Below are 6,000 nucleotides of genomic sequence, written 5' to 3'. Positions count from 1 at the left end.
CGCCGCTGACGCGATTCCAGTGGTCTGGTCGACGCACCGCGCTTTGCGTTCCCGACCCTGTCCTTCTTCGAAATTGTTCATTCTTCCTTCATTTCGTGAATTCATCCTATTTTTGAAGCCATAGTTTGGACCGTCATTGAGTACGATGCGAGTTTTAATACACTCGTACGGACACGTGTTAACTTGAATTAAGGGCATCGGGTACCCATAAAAATGTTACATGCAAAGTTGGAAAATGTTTTCTTTTTCCCCTTTGTATTTATTATGAAGACATAATACGGTTTAATGCATAAGGGGACATTTCGAATGTTAAGAGCTTAAATATTGTGATTCCAATGTCCATACGATTAACCCTCAGGAGTTGGAGTGACATTCTGAAAACAAAGGCTCGACGGAGAGGATGGAAGATGATATTTCTTTTTTAGGAAACGATGAAAGAGGATGTTGATCCTTGGTGTCGATCGGCCAAAAGATTTTAATTTTTTTTAGGACACACTACACATTCACACCACTATTACACCGCACTCACATATATACGTCCGTATCCATACACATGCTAGAAGAGAATAGGAGTCTCGAGATCTCCACTGCACGAGAACGCACACGTATATGTACCCTACCAAATCTAACATAGGCTCAAACCGGACGCGGATGAGCACTGCATCAAGCGGAGCTCGAACACAGATGAGTTCATCGCTCACCTGGCGACTTACCTAACAAGCTAGGACTCATTCTTGCCAAAAGATTTTAATTGGTTCAGGCTTATATTGATTGGGTTTGGGCCAGCCTCGAGCCCAACTTCCTGAATTTGGCTCAATATAGATGGGGTTTAGGCTCAATGTGTTTGACTATGTGTAACACCCCGCGTTTTAGTATTTAAAGAAATAATAAAATTTACTCATATTTAAAAAATTTCTTAATAATTAAATCAACTTAAAATCCAAAAAATATATGTGTATGTATATATTCGTATGTGCATATATACATGTATATTATTATTGAACTATGAATTCTAAAATTCACCAGAGTCAATTTCTAAATTTAAACCATGCATTAAATTGAGCAAATGCATTTTTGCTTTCTCGATGTCCTTGTTTCCTTGTGTGGCTATTCGAATTTGAATATTTCTCAAATTCAAATATGTTTGAGTTATATTTGGCAGTTTCCTAATCCAAATCAATTCATGAAAATCGATCTTCCGATCCACGTCCAATTCAAGTGTAAGAATTTCAATCATCTGAATCATCATCTAAATCAAACCCTAGTTGAATCGCTAGATCTTTTCTTTAAACCCAAATCCAACTCTAGTTAATATTTCAATTTTGAATTAGATTATCCTAGACCGACTTCCTTTATCCCAAAATAAAATCCCAATTTCCTCAAATCAAAACGTTGAGTCTATCCCAAATTCAACCTTAGTTGAAGCTATTTTCAAATCCCAATTCGTCTATCAAATTCCCCTCTGGTTCAATCCAAATCCTCATGATTTTGTATTCAAATGCAATTTGAGTCATTCGAGATATATTCAAATACTTTCTAGTTCAAATATCATAATTCAAATTCTCATTCTAAAGTTATGTTAATTCTAATTCTAATTCAATTTGAATTACGCAAACTCAAATTCAAATGGGGCAATTTGCTGGGTACTATCGCAAAAGTTGCAAAAGTTGGAATATGTCATCCTCACAACTGATAGTATTTTCCAATATGAGAACTTTTGCGATGGTATCCATCTAATTTTGCCAATTCAAATTCAAGTTATTTAATTTGAATTATTATAGTTCAAATTCAAATACATTTATTTGAATTTGTCATCCAAGTTTCTGTCTCTTGTCATTGTTCATAGGCACGTCGGTTACTATTCATCATCTTGAAAGTCAATGTTACCATTCATCTTAGAGAGCTGTCGCCGCCCTTCTCTCTCTTTCGCACTAACTCTCACTATTCTCCTCACATGGGCAGCCAAAGGCATCTTCTTCTCCCCCTGCCATGCTCCTCTCTCATCACTCCATCTGCAAAAGAAACTTCTCCCAACGCCATGCATACAAGATCACAAGCATCCACAATACCGAGCATACACCCACGACACAAGCACATCACACAACAGAGTAGCACGCTGTCGAGCAGCAGAGCAGCACGTCGCCTCCCTTCCTCGCACTACCTCCAAAGAGCAGCACGTCGCCTCCCTTCCTCGCACTGCCTCCAAGCGCGTTGTCATAGTGCGCACCATCGTCGCACGCACGCGTCATCCCCGATGAGCACCCTCTTCCTCCCTCCTACTCTATCACAGCCAAGCACCGACGCAGCTCTTCCCCTTATGGCCCTCCTCACCCACGCCACCTCTTTCTGCCACGGCGCCATCCCACGTCGCCGCTCGGTCGCGCGCAACCGCGGGCATGCCACACATGTGTTGTCCCAACCCTTCCTCGTTGAGTCGCCGTGCATTCCATCGTTGTATGGGCCACCGCCCGATCATTCTCCACCATGCCGCTCAGCACAACGCATCTCCTCTGCCGAGCTAAACCTCGCCACTATGCAAGACCATCTCTCGCACGCGCTGCCCTGGCCAGGAGCCCACTTTGTCGCGCGCAGCCATCCGCGCGCCCTCCCTTTGCCGCATCACATCTCTCGCGCTGCCACAGACGAGTCTTCACCAGCGAGCTCCACCAGGACCTCGGCCTGATCGGATCCATGCTAGTTATACATGCATGCTATATAATAGTTTCTCTTTAAATACTGGTATTAGTTATAACCCATTTACAAAGCCATACTACAATCATCACTCGCAATACTCAAATGATAATCCTAAATTGCTCCTAACACCTGATATAATGATGCTGGATGAAATCTTGTCAACTAGTATGCTTAGGGTTGATGTCGGTGAATCAGGAACCGGGGGTCCCCGAATCCCGAGGCCAGGCCAGCAATCCGCCATGTGGCGCCATCCCACGGAGTCTCCTCCGCGAGGTAAGAAAGATTAAGTCCCGGGAAAGGGCGCTCGAGGCCACAGTCGGTGGTCCCTGAACACCCAAGTTCCCCGATGATCTATGAAGTCTAAGTGCCGGGAAGAAAGTGCTCGGGAAGGTATACGGTGGCCCCCGAGCACCCGAGTCCCCCGACGGTCAGAAAAGCTAAGTACCGGGAGAAACGTGCCCGGGGCCGTGAGCGGTGGCCCCCTGGGCACCCAAGTATCCCGAGGACCCACTGAAGGAAGTTCCGGGAGAGAGTGCTTGGGGCTGCGCGCAGCAGCCCCCGAGCACTCGGTCCCCCGAGGATCCGTACAAGTGTGCCCGGGGGAGAGTGCTCGGTGAGGTGAACAGTACCCCCGAGCACTCGGTTCCCCGAGGATCAAGAAAGGGCATTCTCGGGAGAGAGTGCTTGGGGAGGTGTACAGTGACCCCCGAGCACTCGGTTCCCCGACGACCCAGAAAGCCCTCTGACAGTGGCCCCGAGGGGCCCACTGATGAGATGTCAGCCAGTCAAAAGCCCAAGGCCGCATTTAAAGAGCGCGCGTGGCCTGTCATCTCCAACTGTTCCCGCCACGCTCAATGTTAGTCCCTGCCATATTCTAGCGGAAGGGCGTGGGGCCATTGAATGCATGGGTCCCATCCCGTGCCATCCGGCCCGTCTCGGGATAACGTCGTAAGGGCCAAGGCGTTCCGTCTGCCGCACTGCTGTGGCAGGAGAAAGACAGGACGGGCACGCCGGGCCGCTCCGCGGCTGCCCGGTGGGCCCTCTCCCCGGCGCCCGTTGCCAGTGCATTTTATGGTAACAAATGACCGGGCGTGGGACGCATTTTCCACCCCCGGTCACTTCGCCCAGAGGTGATGATGACACCCTTTTCATTTATGATATCTTGGAACTCGTGCCCTCCTCCCGTTTGGGGCACGCTACTGCCAGCGGGTATTTAAAGCAGCCGGCATCACGGACAAAGACAAGCTCTCCGGTGCTCAAGAATATCAGAATAGGCTTTGAGTAGAGAAGAGAAGATCGAGAGCACCCAAAGCCAAGAGATACGCGCAGACCGAAGAACAAGGAGCCCCAGTCTCTAAGATAGACAGATATTCTTGTAACCTGCAACATCCTTGAGGGACATTCTCGAGACATTTATAGTATCCATACAGGAGTAGGGTGTTACGCCCCCGAGTGGCCCGAACCTGTCTAAACACCAGCGCATTTACTCTGTTCCGCATTAGATCATTCCACCCCATCGGCATTCATACCCATTTATTTCTCCGACGAACATATTCATGATCATCCCCCTGGCCGAATCTCTAAAAAGGGGTCCCTCAGGATCCCTGTGACAGGAGTTAACCCTTCGACAGTTGATTACTCTCCTCTCTTCGGAGACACTTTCTCTCTCTTTAGAGAATACACAATTACTCTTTTATTATGATCACTTGCTTGCAAATGAGTGAAACGTGTTGAAGTGATTGATGGTGTGTGTGGTGAAAAATGATGCGGTGTTAATAAAACCTTGAAAAATGTTTTGGCAAGGGTGAGCGGGGTAGTCATGCTATCTCATGCAGGCATTCCTTTGGGGAAGTATGCCTCCTGGTAAGCAGGTCCTCTTGGGAGGTTTGCTGATGATGATACTTGCCCTAGCTGTATAAGGACCGAATCATTGATCTGTTGTACTAAGCCACCCAAGTGCAACTGTCATATATGGATAGGAGTTGACTTTTCTATCTTCCGACCAAGCTAGACATTTACTAGGAAGCCAGGAGAGCAACGAGAACTCAAGCGTTTGTCAGTACTCTACTTGGGTGTTCCTGACCCAACCACTATGTAGTGGTCAGTGGGGGAGTGAACCTAATATGAGAGCTATAGCATTTGATGTATCTCGTAGTATAGTCCAGTAAAGGAAGGCGATTACGAAGCGTCTTGATATGATTTGCTTATCCGCTTACAACGATTGTAGGCTGAATATATCATATGAGTATAGTGTACAACATCTACAGAGTGTAAATTTATTCAAATAGTCATATCCACAATCAAGGACATGCAAAGTTACAGATTCATAATGGTTAGTTTTGTGGTGTACGTACCTCCCTTGATGTGTAAGTAGGCAGTGTGTTCGTGTTTTAAAGAAAAGCCGATTGTATGCCATTGAAACTGGTTGGACTAGATATCAACCAGCTAAAAGATGAAAATTGCAGGGGAACAAACAACTTTCCCTAGCGTCAACAACTCTTATCAATCAAACCTAATTCTTATTTTACAGATTTAAACTAAGTGTTATATCTTAATTCATATTACATATAAAATTGGCTTTGCGCCCAGACTATAGTCCTATAGCTTTGTCCTTGGTTACATTCCTTATGTATCTACTCAACATCTTAAAGTATTGTTAGGACTTGTTGAGTACCTTTCGTATTCAGTCTGGTTGCTTTCGTATTGTTGAGATAAAGATCAACCTTAACCAAGATAAAGTTAAAGAGAAAAGCCTAATATCGCGTCCGTATCTGAGTTGCATGTGACATTAGGTTGTTCCGCTTATGCCGCTTCGTTCCGCTATAGGCTCTTTTGCCTGCCTAGTCTGTCGTGGATCCTAGTTAATAAAACTATTGTTCACTCTTCTCAGATAATTATTCTATTCAAAATATATATTTAATATTATTCTGTTAATTTTTATATATATTAATTATTTAATTTAGAGACTGATACACGAGATACATTAAAATTCGAGGTCGGGAGCCTGACACTATGGATCACATCTCGAAACTTAGAAACAATCACGGTCCTTTTAATACTTTGTACGTATATGAGGATCCTTTGTCCTCGCCACTCTCTACATAAATACATAACAGGCCCCTTGGTCCGTCCACACGATGACACCTTCGTCCACATACTCCTTAATGTTTCTTGTACCCATGTGCCAGTTTCTTCAACACATTCCTCTTTATCCTCGCTTTGGGTCGTGCCAACGTCGCCGTCATCGTGGCTGATGGTGCTACCTTCGTTTATCGTTACGTGGTGTTCTTCGGTCAAATGAACAAG

The sequence above is a fragment of the Phragmites australis genome, chromosome 5 (genome assembly GCF_958298935.1).
Source record: "Phragmites australis chromosome 5, lpPhrAust1.1, whole genome shotgun sequence".
Classification (NCBI taxonomy): domain Eukaryota; kingdom Viridiplantae; phylum Streptophyta; class Magnoliopsida; order Poales; family Poaceae; genus Phragmites; species Phragmites australis.
Note: the sequence above shows the minus strand (reverse complement) of the source record.